At 37.1% G+C, this 21,527-nt stretch overlaps 1 protein-coding gene across 3 annotated transcripts in view; it reads right to left on the reverse strand.

Annotated features, from left to right (window-relative positions):
* arhgap32b (Rho GTPase activating protein 32b) overlaps window positions 1–14,474 on the reverse strand; it is a 174,894-nt gene extending 160,420 nt beyond the window's left edge. For 2 of the 3 annotated variants that reach the window (XM_077233164.1, XM_077233163.1), the window contains exon 1: window positions 13,970–14,104. The gene's annotated coding sequence lies outside the window, so the exon portion shown is untranslated. Of the gene's footprint in view, window positions 1–13,969 lie in introns of all 3 variants that reach the window. The other variant, XM_077233165.1, reaches the window with a different exon arrangement.
* Window positions 14,475–21,527: the final 7,053 nt, after the last annotated feature.

A 21,527-nucleotide genomic window follows, 5' to 3' on the forward strand; every position in this document is an offset into this window, starting at 1 on the left:
ATAATAATAGTGTATTTTATATCATATTAAAGACAGAACAAAGCCCATTAGTCCTTAGAAACAAGATTTACTTCTGCAGGTTTTTGATGGCAAAACATGATGAGTAGCAGTCGTCACATCAGTCAGCTGATGCTTGCTCTTACACAAACGTTTTGAGCTGAGTATTCACACTGGTTAATGAAACCGCACTGCAAAGTGCTTAGAACGCTTCTCTCTCCATCACGACATGGACAAAGTGTTTTAAAAGCTAAACACAAACAGGTAAACAGCAACACTAGTTTAACTTGCTGACACAACATTTTGTTAGGGAGGAAGCCGGGAGATAATGATAAGGTAGAGTACAGTAAATGCTTTCCAGTAGCTATTTGCACAGCACTTTGCTTAACGTCTTTACCTCATGTTTTCTGAACAATGTCAGACTGATTTGTCTGTTTAGTTAAGCTGCAATGCGTCAGCCTAATTCAAACATCTTTCAGCTCTGAGGTTCTCTTAAACCCTCTCCAAATAAGCAGCCCAATTACAGCATCATGTTCCCAGCCAAGATTACTCCATCTTCAGATAGACTATGCTTCTGCAAGTCCCTGTCGGAAAATGTAACATCTGACCGTGACCGAGCAGAGAGACCTTTACAATTCAAGCAGAACTAATTGGTTAGTTGACACAGCAAACAATATTCTTTAAGAAAAAAAAGGTGGAAGAAGCCATCCGTTCTTGTCTGGAACACTACTTGAACATAAGTCTAAACTACACAATTCAAATTCCTTATCTAAATTTCCATGACTATGTCAGAACTGAATGGAATTTAAGTCTTGTAGAAGTAGGCTAACTTTGCATTAGCCTTGCTCTCCAAGGCAACATGCTCATTCAGCTGAAAATATCAATGAATGCATTTCATATAGAAACTAACATTCATTTCAGAGATGTGGATCACATTAGTCAACCACGAGTGGTAGGTTTGTATAATATCTAGGCTACCTCCCAACAATGGCTTTCTGAACAGCACTGCCTTATGTCATTCTGTTTTGCATTAGTTTGCATAGACATACAATGCAAACTCTGTTCTCAACCAGAGATTCAATGTCATTAACCTATACTGACATTATCCGCCACTAATGTATGTGAAGAGAGAGAAAAACAGAACAAGATAGACACCAATGTGCTTTCATATTGCAATGCAAAGATTTAAATTCTTTCCTCATTTCACAGAGCAGCGTGATAATGATCTAAAGGCATTCACCAAGTACCCATGAAAAAACGCAAACCACTCCACACAAGGAAAACAGATGGCTGCTGGAGTGAATCAAACACTGATATTACAACACACTTCATATTATTTTGATATGGCTGACACTGTATCTTGAATCACATATGCTGTTTTCACCAACAGAAATTAAGCTTAGTCTACGGAGAATAGGGCTGCACAACATTGGAAAAAACTGACATTGAAATTTCTTTTTTTCTGCATTATATTGCAATATGGGAAAAAAATTTAACCAAATGACTTGAATAGCTCTATTGGGACAGAATTAATCTAGAAAATTCTAAAACGATTGGGGTGATTTTGTAGGGAAGTAAATCTGCATAGAAAATAAATAAATTACAAGCATATATAAATACAATATATCAAAGATACAAATTAAATAAACAATGTTTCATGTTTTTCAGACAAGTCTAAGAGTATTCAGTTACATTGAATAGTCAAATGTAAAATAATACTGCATAGTCTTCTGTATTAAATTAAATAAATTTGTTAAAGCTGCAAAAGTGATTTTCTCTTTGTATTTTGTTCTTTGATTAACATTAACCCTTTGGAGCGTATGATCACACCGGTGTGATTAGAACATTCAGTGCATCACGTGATCTAATTGCTAAATTCAAATGTGCTTTTAAGTGTTGGCTGGCGCTGAGTCAGAAACAGACACGCTCAGCACTTGTCATACCAACTATTACACACAATATTTATTTTGGATTCCAGACATTTAAATACACAAGTACTAAAACAAATGTATAGTTTTGTAATGTACACACATTGATGTCTATGGAAACGGCAATAACAACCCTTTCAATTAAAAATTGATGCGTTTAATTCATATCAGACACTAGGGATGGCACGATCCGCCTTTTTTGCCTCCGATACCGATTCCGATACCTGGGACTCAGTATTGGCCGATACCGATCCAATACTAAAATAATAATTAAAAAAACAGTGCCAAATTACCTAATAAACTGTATCTGTATGCCTCACTGTGGGGAAGAGACTGTGATTATTCTTTTGTTAAAGGCATCAAAGCTTGACTTAAACATTTTCCTTACTTTGTAAAACAATAAAAGACAAAATATAAACTATATAATTAAAAGACAATTATTTTAAAATTTTAAGCGCAACTTTTTAATGAAGCAGCAACATATGACAGATTGGACAGAATAACTAAGGCTATCAATAAACTGCCATTGCGCAAAAGTCTTGTAATATGAAAGCCTCCAATTCAGAGCTGCACGAAACCTTATGCGCATCCCGTGCGCAGAACGATGCGCTCGAAGCAACATGGAGTCACGGCGCGCAGCGCTTCGCATTGAAAAATTCAAAGCACAAAATATACATATATTTCTTTATTTATTCATTAGTTTGAGCCTTTTAACAGTTTTAAATTTCAGTTAATGTGCGTGTGAAGAGCAATTATATCGCTCTCTACTCCAGTGTTGTGTGCACTTATCAGTTGTGTTGTGATCTAACAGACACCCGGTAGAAAGTAACATGTGAAACTCTAGCACGTTAAAGTGCTTTTATGCAAACCATAGACCTTTATCTACAGATCTACAGTATAATAATAGGAAGATTGACTTAAGAACATTGACTTGGAGAGTGTTTCATCATGTTGACTGTTTTACCCGAGTGCTGTTTGAGTGCTGAATGGAGAATGATTGACAGCCGCCGCGGAGGGAGGCACTTAGGTGAAGATTAATTTAACGATTTAAATCTGTACCTCACATTAAACTATATGTAATGGCTTCAGAAAACTTGGATTATAGTATACGGAAACATTATAGCGCTTTATAATGTTTTTGTGCCTTTTGCGTTGTATAACAATAACATTCGTAGGCTACATTATCGGATCGGATTTGGATGGTCTCGTCTGGCGATACCCGATCCGGCAAATATTTGTAGTATCGGAGCAATACCGATACTGAGTATCGGATCGGCGCACCCCTATCAGAGACACGTTGTGTAGGTAACTATAAAGTTTACTCTATTCTTCTACCATTTCACTGGCCTCTTACTTCCATGTATTTCGGGAGAAGAGGATGAATTTATGTTTTGTAAATCCGACGGATAAGATTCTCTGAATTGCAGTGCGAACTAACATGGCGGGTTACAGATCAACTAAAATGATCATGATTAGGGTTAGGTTTTATCCGATACCAGTACCTACTCTGTATTTTTTAAACAGTTCCTGTGCTTAAACGGTTCTTGAACCGGTACTCAAGAAAACGAAACCGCACACACTTTGTCAAAAAATAATAGCCTACCCTTTTATTTACAGGGCCAATAAATTATTTAACTTAAAATCTTTAAACAATATAAATACAAGTAACATTTGGTAATAATAAATAAACCAATATAAACTTACATAACATAATATCAAATAAAACAATATTGTATCAAACAATGTAATAGTGGAGATTAATAGAGATTACTACCAGGGTAATCTAATCTCGACATGGCTCCAGGTTACCATGTTTTGTCTGCTTGAACCAGTCATGCAAGTTATCTGGTCATTGTACTAGTTACGGCAGCGCTTAGCTTGGCGAGTTTGGTATTTCGTTCCCACTGCGTCTTAGCTACGCAGCATTGAGTGAACCTATGAAAGAGAACGTCTCTGGTTACTGGTGTAACCCATGTTCTCTGAATAGGGAACGAGACGATGCGTTCGCTGCCAAGCTCCTCGCGCTGCCGACAAGCTTCCGTTTTCTGCAGAGAAATTTGAGGAGCAGATGGCGCGCACGCCAATATAATGACGACGCAAGAGCGCCGAGGCGGAGCCCGCGCCATCAGCCAATGAATTGGCGTGATTCTATATGGGCTTCAAACAATCGGCACACCCAGAGGGCGTTCTGACACGGAATTTTACACGTGAAATGCAGCCAAACCTTGGAGCGTTTTGCCTTTGGCATCTTCATTAGGGCAATTCCATGCAAAGGTCATCTTTACCATGAAAAAATAAAGTTTTAACCAAAAGAACAAAACCCTTTTTAAGTTGTCCACTTAGGTCTGTAATATACTGTATTAATGTGCTTTAACAAAACTTTTAAGAAAATTGCCTTGTTTATCCACCAGATATGAGGTGAGCAGGGTGGGAAATTAACTTTTTTGCCCACCAGCCACAGTGGCTGCTGGATGCCCAATTTTACCAGCCACTTGTATCATCTACCAGCCACTTTTTCTGGAATTCAAATTTATGAATGAGAACTGTGACTTTGATAACATTGACGTCCATTAAAAATATGTAATTCGTTTTATCCATTTAACAATATGAGTTGTGCTGCACTCAGGCGCCAATTTATGTTTTCCTCCGTGGATGCTCACAGGCGCACGCCCTTTTTTTTTTTTTAAAGAAAAAGCACTATTTAGCACAAACAGGGCTACCATAATATGTGAGCAACATGTATGTACATGTTTATATTTTTGAGAGAATTTTATGCATGGTTATTTTACAGTTTAGTTTTTAATATTAGTTAAGTCTGTATGACCATAAATGATGGAGTATTTAAATGTATTTTGCTGCTATTTGAAAAAAAATCCAGCAAAACGCGCGAGCGCGTTTGTCGACCCCAGAGGCTTAACTCGATAATAAAGCCGTAAAGTAGGCTATCTTTCAACTCAGGACAGGACCACTTCTCACAAATACAGATAGGATTGGAGATGAAAAGTTTAACTGACACATAATCGAGCTCCGGAGCACCCACGGTATCGGCTCCTATCCTCGCGGCTGCTAAAACTATCGCTAAACTAAAAAAACGATAGCTATCTAGCCATCACAAAACACAACTTCAAGTTAGTAATTTACTTACTTGCACATCCAAACGTAGTCCCGAAAAGGTCTGCCCTTTTTGCCGATCACATGGACGTTTCTGAATAGAATTGGTCATATTCATTATTGACTCTATTTTAAGGTTAGTTGTTCCTCTAATGAACAAATTGTTAGCATTTTCGGACGACGCATAGGTTCGACAGTAAGTACAGTGCATGGACTGTTCGACGGGAAAGTAGGCTAACCATTCCCTCGTTTTCCCTTCGTCATCAATGCGCCACTTGTTCAAAAAGTACCTTCACTTTTTATTTACTTTGCCCTCAATAGTTTGTACATTCATATACTGCTGACTCCGCGGCGGGCCTCTTAACACCGGGTATATGTCGCCACATTTTTTTAATTTTCCTTTCGTCTGTAGGCTACCTCAGCTCAGCTATATGTGTCACGGTCCGTTCAGCGCCGTGTCCGTGCGTTGTCCGTGACGCACAGCGCTTAAAAACCAATCAAATTAGTTACTTGACAAAGTGCATTATTTTTACTTAGCAAAAGCATTCTTTGACAAAAGATGTCCAATCCGTTACAAGGAATGTTTTAAATAGTAACCAATAAAAATATGTTTTACAATCTACCCGCCACTGTGGCTGGTATACAAGGCAAAGTCACCCGCCACTTTGAAAAAGTACCAGCCATTGGCTGGTGGCAGGTGCTAATTTCCCACCCTGGAGGTGAGCAACAATGTTTAAATTACATTTTCAACCAGCCATATTTCATGCTTTCAAAAAAAGGTATCAAAGACCCCCCTTTTTAAACTTTATTTTAACAGTAAGCATTTTGCAGAAAGATGGAGGCATGCCTGAGAAATAAATATACTAATTTGGTCATAACAGCACTGCCTGTTGAATTTATAAGGGCTATAATAAAGAGGTCTTGACGCTTCAGTGCACTGTCACGTCCATAACGTTTTAAAGGTTTAGTTTATTTAATATGACAATTATAGATGCAAATAACTTGAAACTTTATTTACAAAGCTAAATTATGTTTATGTTTATTAGGATAGACAATTCATCTCACTACTTTGCTCTGAACAACCATAATAATGCGTTACGGACGTGACCGTTACGGACACTTCATATTAAATCATGCATATGACTATTGTGATCTGTTTCAAGACAGAAATGATTTTGACTTGCAACACGTAAACTTGAGCGCGTCTCATAACTGAACAGAAACTCGACGTATGCCTCTCAGAAATATAGCCTATCTATAGAAAGATTGCAAAGATCAAAACGAAAAGAAATAGGCAACTCTCTGATTGTGTAATCTGTATGTGCTTTTTCCACCACCACGTCCCTTTAGAGGCTCGGTACGATCACGCTGACAAAATAATAATAATAATAATAGGCTAATAATATTGCGTGTCAATTATTTTGTGCATTAAAATCCATAAACTGGCCGAATACCGTGCGATCATTTAGACACAAAAAACGTAGGCGTTACATGATTGCTAGTGACTCAAATCTACGGACAATAATGTCCATCGGTTCACCTGACTGTGGAGGAAACCTTTTGAACTCCTATATGACAAACATTAATTTTTAATGTATTTTAATTTTGACTGTCTTCCGTAATAGTCTCTGCTTTAATGTTCCGTCTATGTGTTTATAGTAGCCTATTCACGTCCTAGTCGAGAGGCGTCCTGCAATTGCGCGAGGATCCTGATTGGTTTAGGCGCGAAACAGGCGCCCTCTAATTCGCTCGCGCTTCCTGTCATTCAAGCTCAGGTTTTGACAGCTCGAAGATAGCGTTATCTTAAAGCTAAACGCCTACCACAACGACAGATAGATAAAATTGTAAGATGATACTAAAAACAAATACTTCAATACTTCTACATATGGAATTAAGATGTACAGTAAGATCCAAGCTAAAAAAAAACTAATTCATAATTGGGGGGGGGGGGGGGGGGGGGGGTCTTCAGAATCATTTCAGACAGTCTTCTTAATGTGAGAACACAGTCATTATTCGTCAACAAAAGTGCCATGATGGTTTGATTGTTGATTTTCCAAACAGATTCTATGTATTTCAGACGCGTCACATCCATAACAGGGTTTTTGTCACATCCATAACGTTGGTTTTTCCTCATAATACACTTCCTAAAAATATATATATTTTAAACATTGATATTTTTATGTTCAGCTAAGACCCCTTCATCATGTGGATAGCAATATTTATACATTGGATTTAAAAGTTCACAGACTTTAAAGGAAATCGAACAGTATACCAAAAACTCTGTCATTTTCCGTCACATCCATAACGCATGCATATTTTCCTTTTTTGGGGGTGCTTAAATATATTTTAGAAAAACATATTTTGCCTATCAATTCCCCAGATTGGGTTCTCTGAGAATATGCATTTCCAATTTAAATATTGTAAGAAGTTTTTTTTTTCTGAGACATTTCACCTGTCATTATGAGTTCAAATGTCACATCCATAACGCTGGAATTACCCATTAATCCCTTCGCTATCAGCTCAACAAGTGGGCCGAGTAGCGGCACTGACGTCAGGACGCAAGTTGACGGAACACCAGTGGCCGGAACACCAGGGGGCGATAAAAAAAAAGTCAGGCACCGAAATTTCCGTTCTTATTCGGTCTCGTTTTTACCGTTTACGTCGGAACCGGTTCCCTATTGGCACCGCGTTTAGGTACCCAACCCTAATCATGATAAAGGTTTTTAAACAACAAAACACATTCACTTACATGTATTTGAAAATCAGAACATCATGTAGTTGATGACATGGCTAACAAGTCTGTAAAAATTTTGAATAAATTAAATAAAAGTGATACATCTGTCATTCAGTGGTATATTGGCAGAGGTGTGTCAAATGACAAGCATGACGTCTCGCCATTGGAAATGAAGTGATATGGTTCTAAAATAAGTCACCTTACAAAAACTCAAGCTAGGGGGTCATCTTGAATATTTTAACCTACCGTGTAAAAGGGTTAATAAAAGAGACAGCAGCCGGTGTATTAGGCTGCTGTCACTTTGAGACTGAATGCACGGATCCAATATAATAATACGCATCCGTTTTTCTATCTCAAATTTTTTATGTTCACGTACGCCATAAGCCATTGCGTTTATGAGGATACTCGCTGAGATTGGCATTTTGACAATTTGTGTATGGGTCCAAAAATACACGTCAAAGTAGGGCTGGGTGATAAAACGATAACAATAATTATCGCGATATAATTTTTCTCGATAAAACGATATAAAGAGTTCGATAAATGTTCGATAATGTTTATGCGCCAAAAGAGGAACGAAACTCATTTGAACCGCGCGCCACACGGAGCATTTATCCGCTCGGCCCAAAGTCCAAACGGCAGCGCGAGCTCACTAGAGCAGACGCGATCACTCTGATCGTTTCGCTCCCAGTGAGAAGCGCTTGAATTCAGCGAAGAACACAAATGTCTCAGTGATTTAAATCAGTTTAAAGGCAGATGAAACAGCGCTGACAAACAGGAGAAACACTGTGTGGAACGATACAGTCAGAATCTGAATTGGAACTGAATCCATTTACCATGGATTTACTGTAATGTTAGCCTAGTAATATTGACTGCACCATGAAATGTGGGATATACATATTGAATTGTATTATATTATTAATGTTGGCAATGTATAAAAGGACTAATGGAATATAATTACAGTATTTAATAATGTATTTAGGCTACTGTTTTTCATAAATACCATAAAAACCATAAAGTTACATTTTGCCATGATAGTGAGGTGCTATAGGCTATGCCTGGTTTTATCTGTGGTTATGATCTAAATGCATGATACTGGATGACCAATGGTTAATTTTAATAAAACTCAAACAGCCCGAATATTTTTTTAATTAACATACATTTAACATATTAGTATTAGCTTGAGTTACGATGCAGATTTACTGTCAACTCACTGTCAAATATGCGTTTTGAGACAAAACATGTAATATTAATATTGCAGCCTGCACTGCAAACTGTGCTGAAGATAACCTACGTGCCATCAAAGTCACTTTACACTAAACAATATCCCCCATAAGCACATGCAGAAACTAAGAAATATATTTTTCTATTCAGATATTTATTTTAAGGAAAAATGACAAATGTTTGAATGTTCTACCTCAGATTTGTGAAATGTTCACCTGTTTGGCAAGTGTTTGTCATGTGTTCTGACAATAAAGAGTAGTTTAAAACCACAATTAACGCTCTGGTTTCTACAACTTTCACTTAGGAGCAAAAATCTGCCTTTAAATTTGAAAGAAATAAAGATTTGACATTTATCGTGATAATTATCGGTATAGACTAATATAAATAAAAAATAAAAATTTTTGCCATATCGCCTAGCCCTACGTCAAAGAGAACAGGATTCCGTTTTCACGAACTCTCACATGCACAGAAAACATGCTCAAGACAGGCCCTACAGCATTTAAAGGGGTCATGAACTGGCTTTTTAAAAAAAATTATATTGTTGTCTGAGGTCAACTTATGACGTTCGCTTGGTTTTTACATTCAAAAACATCAAAATGAATAAGTAATAGGCTATTTTCTACCCTAGTTTTGAGCCTAGCTCAAAAACGCTCGGTTTTTATGGGCGTCTCGCATTGAAGACTTGGAAGTAAACGCCCACTGCTGTGAGTGGATAACAGTTTTGCATAATAATGAGTTTCAACTCACTCGTCAGTGCACGTGGGGGAAATTGTTTTGAAAACTTCCAATGTTGTAAAATGGCAACCGGAATGATTCGCCCATACATGTTCGACCCAGAGTCCGATCCCGAATCGCAGGACAATGAACCAACAACAACTCAAATACAACGGATACTTCAGCCTGTGACAGCGTGGTAAGTTATTGTTAATTGTTTATGCTACTTCTAATGTAGGCTATCTTTAATGTTTTTATAGAAATTTTACTCACATAAGTGTGTTGCACCATTCCTGTCGGATCCAATATAGAAGGCACAGCACCGTTTTTCAATCTTAATCGGTCTGCAAATCCTGTCTCGACCTGTGTCTTGTTTACAAAACAGTCCTCGGCGAAATGAAGCGAACAAACGGACAATGTTTTACCCACATCAGCTGGAACCACATTAAAAATAAATTTTAACCATGCATTCCTATTGGAATCCAGAGGAAGCTTATGCAGCAACTGTCTTCTTCCACAACCAGGCACTGCACAATATTTAGTAAACGGCATGTTTACTGCTCGGTAGCTCGATCCGGTTTGTCATCACGAGGTAGGCCTATGTTATTTAGCTATGCCTGTAATGTGCGAATCGGTGGGCGGGGCTAAACCGGCCGTGTTGAAGTAGGCGTTGATCTTCTTCTGCGGGGATGGTGTTTTATCCTCTTTGACGTCATAGTTCCCCAGTTTGAAAAACGAGTCGTTTGCTGAGCCTGGTGTCAATAAAAGCATTTATTGGACTAACAAGGACGTTTTCAGTTCTGAAACTTACAGGATATTCTTATAATATGGTGACCTCTTAGATGTCAAAAGCTCAAGGAAAATTTGATTTCTCAGTTCATCACCCCTTTAAAATATGCTGGCAAGTAGGCATGTGCCGGTTTTCGGTAATGCGATAAATCGCGGTAATGAATATGCACGATATGGTTATTGTGGGCACTTAAATACCGTGAAAAATAATAGATCCAAATTTAGATTTTTAGAACGCGCATTAGTTTATTTTCCATCAACCGCTTAAACACTCCGTATACGTTGCGCAAAACGTGCGCACTCTGATGTAAACAATCCCCACTTATATAAGCACTGTGTGCATGTGCAGTGTGCATTCTAGTCTAATGTAAACAATCCTCACATGGAGAACCAGCATGGCAGAAAGAGGAACGCTGCCGACGATTTATCCCCCTTCTAAAAGCAGGGCTGCCAACTGTCACGCATTCAGCTTGAGAGTGAGACTCATGCAATCGACACTTTTCACACGTCACACATCCATTTTCTCACGCAGAGAAAAATTGCGGAGCAAAAGAGGACACGGACACCGACAGACTAGTCAGAGCAGGTTACTTGTGGTAGGAAATTCTCAGCTCTCAGATTCTGTCAATTTTATTATGAAATTCAGACAATAAATACCGTTTTGGCGCTTGTAAATGTGACGCGACAGATTGCTGTAGCACCTCAGTTCAAGTAAACCGATCCTCTGTTCCTTTTTATTTGAAGACACAGTACAACTTACCGAAAGGTATATGCCTCATACATAATATTATCAGTGTTTTTCAACCACGGAAAGAGGTCAATAAGACTGCAGGAGAACAATTATGTCATAGAACGTTACATTTACCTCAGGAAAGCCATTTAATGACCAGCACGTTAGCTGACTAGAAAAAATAGCTATAGAGAGGAGTATTTTGCTAAATATGTGCACTATATTACATATATATTATACGTTTACTTGTCATTACATAATTGTTATTATAATGAAAACCGTATTATATTTAATTTCTCTCTGTATGTTTACAGCATTATGTGAGATATATTTTTTCTTGAGAAAAATTAACATGCAGGCTATCTACTGTAGCCTACTTAATATTTATCCAAATGAGTCAATATTGAATCAAGATTGAAATCATACCCAAGAATTGAATTGTGAAAATCGTGAAAATTGTGTTAAGCACTAATACAGACAAACAGTAGCCTACTAGTCATTGTACCATGTAATCATTGCATGTTGTCACTAAACTTAATAAAATTCTGTTTTGTTACCAAATTTTTTGACGATCACAATTACACATTGTGATGCAAGTTGGGTTTTTTTAGATACCCCCAATCCATCCGTTTCTCTTGTGCAATTAAAATATCGTGATAATACGCTATACCGTGATAAAAGCTCAATCAATTAATCGCAGCATGAAAATTTGATACCGGCACATGCCTACTGGAAAGCAAGTATGAATGGATGAATGTTAATAAAATGGGATCATCTTCTTCAAACTAAAGTTGAATGACATCCACTCATCTGGATGGAAATGTTCTAAAATCCCAAACCTTCCATTTGTGTGTATATCATTTTGTAATCACCTTACAAATGTGCATTCAATTTGTATCATGTAGGGAGTGTCTTCCCTGGTTATGTAGGTCATATATCAATATCTTATCCCGCACTGCCTGTCTGAGTTAAAGAACAGATGAACTTATGAAATCAGACAATACCGAATAACAATTCAGTCCAATCACATTCAGGCATTGTGCATCATGTTTTACAAGTACATAGGCTGTTATAGGTTTTGATGCTTATCTTGCTCCTTATATTCAATTATATAATCATTATGGCATTAAGTATTTTTATGTTATTGCTTGTTATCAGAGTTGTAATGCAAATACAATCATTTCAAAGAGTTATGCACCATTGTTCTCCAAATAATCATTGTTAGAATAGCATGGAATTTGTATGCTAACTGATGCAGGAAATTAGAAAGATGAGAGGACATATGAGAGGCATTCTACCACTGTGCCAATCAATAGCAGCTCATCGCTTCAGCAGCGGCTCACATCTTGATGACAATACACGTGCGATTCAACAGGGGCAAGAATGTAAAGTACGGCACCAGACAGAACACGAAGGTAGAAAAGGTTTATAACCAGGCTGCTCAAGGTTGCTCTTTCCATGCTGGCAATAAGAGTGTCAGACTAGATTGGATGTGGTTCACCTCAGTAAGACTGCTCAAAAACAAAATGAATGAAAGCTGTAGGCCTATCACAATACAGGCTAAAGCCTAAGCTATACATATAGCTGTAATTCCATCACCAAAATCAATATTTTGAGCACAGCGCTGCTTTAATATGCACACAGATGCCTCCAGCTGATTCTCAGGCTTAATGTCAAGTCTGGAAATCATTCAGAGACTTTAATATAAATTAGGATGCACATCGTTATTTTTCTAAAGCAATGTGGCCAAGAACAAAAAAAAATTCTCTGTCTAACAGGTATACAACAACTAGACAACTGAATTCAGTTTAAAATATTGATTTATGACTGCAAATCCCTTTCAGAGCAAAAGGGAAAGCCACACCAGAATGCAAAGGTGCTACATGATTTCTCATTTGTGTCTATGGTGTAGACCAGAGATTTTCAAACTAAAGGGCCACAAAGAAGAGTGGGGGTCTGTGGAAATGTTTAGAGAACGCAGCACAGTGATATAATGAGTAGAAACAAAATGTAAATAAATATTTTCCAAATATTATTTTAGACATTTGTAAAATTAATTTTTCACAGTATAAACTGTTTTTATTTCAAGAATCTAAAAGATGGCTTTTACATTTTAGGATGGGGTCACAAGGATGATCATATTTGGGGGTCATTGGCATCTAAATGATTGAAACCCTCTGGTCTAGACCAAAGAGTAGACATAAAACTTCAAATTTTATGTTGTCATTCGTGTCAATCTGCACCCTTGGAGCAAAAAATAAAAATAAACCAACGTTTATGGCCAGATCTCATTATGAAATACGAAACGTTGGCCAATGCCGTTATGAATGGGATTTCGTTTGATTCTGTTCATTGTTTTCAACTCCCGTTTCTTTGTAGATCTCATCTGGGGCATTTAACGATAATAACTAGCGACAGCTTACGAAGTTTGTGCACCCTTATAAGTAGCTATAAAAGGATAAACAGTACACCTCCCAGGGAATACTGTGTAAATCAATATAACATTCTAATCGATTTTAACTTTCCAGAAACACCAGTTACATTGACACTTAATAGTGTAAACTGCATAACATACAATCCTGCAAACATAAGCTATAAAATGTACAGCTAAGTAGCAGAGTTTATTATAGGAAACCACGCGCGCGCGCGCACATTCAAGCCACTCCACTTTCCCCGCTCGCGCAGGCGTTTCACTACCAACTTATGAATAAATATAACGGTAACCCGCTATGTTTAGGTACTTACCGGTTGTATAATTGTGTAAATGCTCGAGAAAATGAATATTGGAATGTCAATGTGGCTCAGCACCGCAAAATCCAGGGATCCTCCACGAAGACCGCAGAAAGCCAGCCGAGAAACCCGGTTTCAGAGAGTCTCATCGTGAAATTAACGTTAAACGAAAAAGACCGCAAAGTCCACACGAAACTGGATTGTGCTGCAGAAAATATAACTTCAGAGATATGAAATTATATAGGTTCCTTAAAAATCTTCTTGTGGGTTAAGGGGTTTGTCGAGCTAGCTTTGCAGCTAGCTGCAACCAACCAGCTGTTCGAGCGGCGTTCCTGACTGAACTTTAAAAAAATATGACCGAATATGTGACTAGACCTGTCACGTATCTGACGTCCATTTTAATGTTAGCGAATATATGTAGAGAGGTGTGCTGTCCTGTCGGTTGAGCCACGCGTACCGCCACTTGCCACAGAGAGACTTCGGTTCAACATTCAAAAGCGTGACCGCGCAGTGGTGTTCCATGCGCGTCACCGTGACCACATAAGTGCGATTGGCGCAGAAGTCCAGCTGATTTTATCAGGGCACACGCACTGAATCGTTCATTCTTTCCCTTTTTATGAGTATTTCTTGTTAGAGCTCGATGTATGACTTTTTAGAATCATGAAATTGTCGTACGGTGCTCGTTCTCTTAAAATATTGACACATAAGAGCAGCCAGTCTTTGACTGTTACTGTGCACATTAATTATGCAAGACTTCACATAGCCTACATTGGTCCCATAGGGCAATATTTGCAAGTATAAATCATGATTCTAATAGCCTACAGAAATACACTTGCAGTAAAATATTATAGGCCAATTGTGTTGGTAGGACCTAAATGTATCAAATTAGGCAAATCTAACACACAAATTACTCATTATTGAGTAGCTTTATTGAGACAACAAATCTGAAAGAAATATTAGATACAAAAAAAGTGTCAAATATTTATTATAAATAAATGACAAATCTAGCAGTTACTTCAATAAATAAATGGATGAATGAATTGAGATTACAGCAGCATTAGAACAGATCTTCAGCTTCGTCTATTGAACTGTAGGCTATACAGTCAGAAAATCTTAAGAAATAGCCTTATTTGCACATCAGACATGTATTAAATGGTGTTGTCCTAATTATCACATGTTGCTAAAATGACCAAAGTGGGTTATTTTCCTTTTGTGTATATTGGGCTGTGAGACGTTGTTGAACCAGTATTAGTTTTAGGGGGAAATAGTTTCAGGACTTTTATTTTGCCTGATTTGTATATATAAATATATATTGTATTGACCAAAAGTAGGAACACAGTAAACTTTATATAAGACAAATATTTTTAAAATAAACATTGTCCTTCTGTTAGGACATAACAGCAAGCTTTCTCGAAAAGATGCATCATTTTACAGTATTTCTGTTTTTATTAAGTTTAATAGGCCTATTGGCTACTTTATAAATTACTGCGTTATGGTCTGATTGAGAACCTATTTTAGGGGTACTGACTGATAATGTCATAATACTGATAAAATGAAGAGGATTTATTTCATTTTATTTGTGTAATCCCCTCTAATCAATTTCCTTTTTGAAAACAAATTCAATAGAACAATCTTGTCTGTCCTGAATTAAAATATTTTAATATTACTATTATTTTTGGCACATGTTTTTACACCAAAAGATAACAGGTACAGTAGGTAGTATGAAGAAAATTAAAAACGTTACAAAAGACCCAGTCTCCAATACATAAGCAAAGCTCACACGAGTATGCTGTCATTTTCTTGTCTCTTTTATTATCTCAAAATACAAAACATTTTTAAAGCAGGGAAATAAATACATGGGTCTAGCATCTGAAAATGTCAATGAGCTGTACCAGCACTGGATGAAGTGAACCGAAGTGATGATGGTGAGGTCAGTATCTACAACTGTTAGTCTTTTTTTAACTAGTTAGTATTGTAATTGTTTTGTTTATTTATTTATATACTTGGCAGCTCCACTTGTATCTATTATCTGAACTATATAAAAAAAAATCTATAACCTTAGTCTTGATGAGTAAAGCAACATCCTAGCATCATATCAGTGCTTCTTGAGTCTGAGGTCTGTAGATGTTAGTTAATTTAGAGCTACTGGAGAACTATAAACAGTTGCAGTCAAAATATTGATTGGAATCTGAAACTCATAACATAAGGGTAACCATTAAAGAACGGTGCAATTAATAAGAGCACTGTACAAGATACAAGAGAGGTAAGCAGAGTTAACCCTATGGGTGCCACTTGAAATTACATTTATCTGAAACATATGAATGCACATCAAAACAATACAGCAAAGCTATTGAACAGCAGTGACAACCATACAAATGGGAATAAATGATACAGCACAAAGCAGATTCCCACATTCCTTAATGTGATGTTCAACATTTTAGGTAACAACATTCATCCTGTTATTCGGAATAAAAAAGACACTTTTCAAAACGTAGTTCAGCCAAAAATGAAGATTGTATCCTTTACTCACCCTCATTTGTCAATGCTCAAATATCATGTAGAACAACATGAAGGTGAGTAAATGATGGCAGAATTGTATTTTTGGGGTCAGCTGTTCCTTTAATGACATAAATCATATATCACATATGCTCTCATATTACAATGTCATGTTTAATTCCTTTAGTTTCTGTGCAGGCAAATGCTGACAGTACAGCATATGGATAGAAACCTACATCAATGAGTATAGTGGCACATTAATGCCACTTGATTGAGTCTAAATGAGGTCATATTGTGATGTGCAAATCTGCAAATGATTCTTCAAATGAAATTAAAAGAGACAGTGATGGTGCAAACATTACATCATAACAGCATACATGTTGAGGCTACTAAAAGGGCTAACATTGTTGTTCTACAGTAAAAAATAAATAAATAAAAATAACAAATGTAGGCCAACAACAAAAATGTTGTTTGACAAAAAAACACTAGAATATTTTATTTTATTTTTAAGAGATAGAAAAAAAAGGGCTAAATGGAAAGCACCAAAACTGTTTTGCACTGTAGCTATAACCTCTTATGTTTCAAAAGTGTTTTCCCGACTGTCAAGAGTGTGTTTATGGTATTTTCTAGGCTCTAGTTTTTGGTAGCACATTGATGTAACAAAGTACACTCTTCAGGTATTAATGTGTGGTTCTCTCTCATTTTCTTTGTTAGTCTACAGGAAAGATCGTTCAGTGATGATAAATGTGAGGCGCAGAGTTATCTCTGGTCTGGACCACAAAATCGATCAGCAATAGCACCAAGTCATGATATGTTCAATGGTATGGCTGCTTACACACCACACTGAGGTCTCTAGAAAAGGTTACGGTGATTGTTAGAATACATACCTACTACAAAAAGCAGTTTGCATCATCTGCTATTTCGCTAATGACCACACCTTGCTACCAGGAGCATGTAACAGCAGAAAGAACATATACTGTGTTTCTCCATAAACAAGACAGCTAAACTGGAACATATCTTCTGGGTTTTTCTTGCAGTACAAAATTAAAGATTCCCCAATTCGTCGTTATTACGTAACTATAAATATCTGTTATTTATACATACAGTACACTGGCAAAATATTTCTACTGGTACAGTCTGTTGACTATAAGAATACAGAATACATATATCTTGGACTGTGCTGCTATACATATTGCAGGTGCCACACACCCTGCCCCAACAACAACATACCGACAAATGCCATTTCAGTCAGCAGATACAAGATCTTGTGCTGACTGCTTAAACAGCTCTGTAGCTGGACTACATAACAAAAAATCCATCTCTGCAGGTATATTGAACTGCACGATCAGACTCATCAGACAGAATTCAGTAACTGGTATTTTAGAACAGAATTGTGTGCAATCCTGTTGTGTGATAGATTTCTGTATGCAGCAAATGATCATGAGAATATTCTCCACATACTTCATTTTACATTAATGAGGTTTTCTGAGCATGAATGATTTATGAAATAATATTCAGTACGTGCTTCCCCTGAACATTAAAATGTTTGACGGTGAAAGTATGAGCAGTTTAATATAGGTTTTATCTGTCACTGTACATTTTGTTGTCACTTTTTTATTTATATTTGATTTTGTATTGCTTGAACCAGAGCTTTAGATTCCAATGAAACAGAAAAAAGTGCAACAACAAAAAAAGCATAACAGTAGATAACACCATCCACTTTGGTTTACGATTCTAGTAGCAAGTGAGACTTTTAATCATTGTGATTTAATAATACAGTATATTCCATCTGTAATAGTTTTGGTCCTTCTCAAAAAATTAGCATATTGTGATAAAGTTCATTATTTTCCATAATGTAATGATAAAAATTAAACTTTCATATATTTTAGATTCATTGCACACCAACTGATATATTTCAGGTCTTTTATTGTTTTAATACTGATGATTTTGGCATACAGCTCATGAAAACCCAAAATTCCTATCTCAAAAAATTTGCATATTTCATCCGACCATTAAAAGAAGTGTTTTTAATACAAAAAAAGTCAACCTTCAAATAATTATGTTCAGTTATGCACTCAATACTTGGTCTGGAATCCTTTTGCAGAAATGACTGCTTCAATGCGGCGTGGCATGGAGGCAATCAGCCTGTGGCACTGCTGAGGTGTTATGGAGGCCCAGGATGCTTCGATAGCGGCCTTAAGCTCATCCAGAGTGTTGGGTCTTGCGTTTCTGAACTTTCTCATCACAATATCCCACAAATTCTCTATGGGGTTCAGGTCAGGAGAGTTGGCAGGCCAATTTTGCACAGTAATACCATGGTCAGTAAACCATTTACTAGTGGTTTTGGCACTGTGAGCAGGTGCCAGGTCGTGCTGAAAAATGAAATCTTCATCTCCATAAAGCTTTTCTGCAGATGGAAGCATGAAGTGCTCCAAAATCTCCTGATAGCTAGCTGCATTGACCCTGCCCTTGATAAAACACAGTGGACCAACACCAGCAGCTGACATGGCACCCCAGACCATCACTGACTGTGGGTACTTGACACTGGACTTCAGGCATTTTGGCATTTCCTTCTCCCCAGTCTTCCTCCAGACTCTGGCACCTTGATTTCCGAATGACATGCAAAATTTGCTTTCATCCGAAAAAAGTACTTTGGACCACTGAGCAACAGTCCAGTGCTGCTTCTCTGTAGCCCAGGTCAGGCGCTTCTTCGGTCAAGTGGCTTGACCTGGGAAATGCGGCACCTGTAGCCCATTTCCTGCACACGCCTGTGCACGGTGCCTCTGGATGTTTCTACTCCAGACTCAGTCCACTGCTTCCGCAGGTCCCCCAAGGTCTGGAATCGGTCCTTCTCCACAATCTTCCTCAGGGTCCGGTCACCTCTTCTCGTTGTGCACCGTTTTTTGCCAGACTTTTTCCTTCCCACAGACTTCCCACTGAGGTGCCTTGATACAGCACTCTGGGAACAGCCTATTTGTTCAGAAATTTCTTTCTGTGTCTTACCCTCTTGCTTGAGGGTGTCAATGGCCTTCTGGACAGCAGTCAGGTTGGCAGTCTTACCCATGATTGCGGTTTTGAGTAATGAAACAGGCTGGGAGTGTGTTTATAGTTAATTAGTTGATTCAGATGATTAGGTTAATAGCTCGTTTAGAGACCCTTTTCATGATATGCTAATTTTTTGAGATAGGAATTTTGGGTTTTCATGAGCTGTATGCCAAAATCATCAGTATTAAAACAATAAAGTACCTGTAATATTTCAGTTGGTGTGCAATGAATCTAAAATATATGAAAGTTTAATTTTTATCATTACATTATGGAAAATAATGAACTTTATCACAATATGCTAATTTTTTGAGAAGGACTTGTATATCTGAAAGTCAAGGCCTGCTACATGTTTCCATAAACTACTGAGACAGACCATAAACTGATCATTCATCCATCAATAGCCACAGTGTACAACATATTCTCATTTACGAAAAAATAGGCTATATATTGTGTGATGTGCATTTTTTTATTTACACCTTGTGGTAGTTCTGGTATGTGTGTGTCTGCTGTGGAGCTGGTGTCCTGATAAACCCTATGTGTTTCCTGCAGGCTCATGGTGCACTAAGTGCCATGTGAGGACATGACCGCCACACTCTCTCATCCTCTACATTGTGCTGACTCCATGCTTTCTCTCTCTCAATCTGAGATTGTGTACCAAAACCATGAGCAGCATGGCAATTCATATGCTTTTTGTATCCCTGATATACTATAAGAGGTCATCTTTTGAAAGGTTAACTTATAGGTTAGTCTGTTAACTCATTAGTGGCGTCAACAATAGGAAAAGTGTTCTACATACTATCTGCCACTGTCGTTAAAAACAAAAGGAAATTAATAAACACACAGTTAGGGTCATTTTAAGGGGTAAAGCATTTTGAATTTCACCTGCTCAGAATATTATAAATTTTTGTTAAAGGGGTGCGCAATGCATTGTGTTTGTGTCACATTTTGATGTACATATGAAGTTTTTATGTCTTTGCTCTATTCAACAAACTATCAAACATGTTACTATTTCATTATACTATTTCAGAGAATTGTGTATCTTTAAGTGTATCCTACGTTTTTTTCTGCATTCTCCCTTTCTAGTGAGCTATCAAATGACCGAAATAATAAATATAATAATTATATAATTATAAAAATCAAATAATAATATCTCATTGTATAATAAGTTAATAAATAATATATCTTGTTGCACTCATTACAAATCATTGGCTAAGTAACATTCAGCAAAATCCCTAAATCATTCTAAAAAGGTAAGAAATACTAATTTCTAGAACAGATATAAATACTGTATATCTAATAAAACAGGGTTAGACTTAAACAACTTCTCTACATATCTCTAAACATAATTTCCATCCCGAACATTTTAGCTGTTGGAAGCAAACAGCTAAAGTGCAAACCAATGGTGGCATAAATCTCAGCATTCAAACATCTGCAACCAAACAATCAACAGACCAGCTAAAACCGGTTTGCCAATGAGTACCGCATCATTCAAGATGAACTAATATGCCATTTACGCAAAATGTGCACTTTCTTGTAAGTTGCTTTGCTAAGCAAGTGTCTGCTCAGAACATAAATGTGAATGTGATGTAAACATTAGAAAGAATGTGTCATAAAAAAACTAGAAGATGCTAATTGAAAAATGTGGCTAAAAATGACCTGATTTATTTACAATCAAAACAAAGGAACAGAGATTTACTAAGTTATTTTTATTAAAAAATTATGCACCTCAGAAAATGATCTGGAATGGAAAAATGCTAAGCTTGAGATGTGTTGTCAAAAGTAATAGAATGTTTTTATCTTTGTGTAGATATAAATGGCATATAAAGTCAGTACAGTGTAATAAATAATTAAACGAAGGCTTGAATGTATCTATGCCACGGCTATAATGCTACTAAAAAGATAAAGGTTCATTTCATCAAGCTCAAGAATCTGTTACAATGAATCTCATCGTATATCGCCCATGAGTCAAATCAAGTTAGCATTAATTATCTCTCAAAATCCCCAAACAGCTCATTTATCTGGCCACACTAGA

The sequence above is a fragment of the Siphateles boraxobius genome, unplaced genomic scaffold (assembly GCF_051911475.1).
Source record: "Siphateles boraxobius isolate OS27281-9 unplaced genomic scaffold, OSU_SipBor_1 18, whole genome shotgun sequence".
Taxonomy (NCBI): domain Eukaryota; kingdom Metazoa; phylum Chordata; class Actinopteri; order Cypriniformes; family Leuciscidae; genus Siphateles; species Siphateles boraxobius.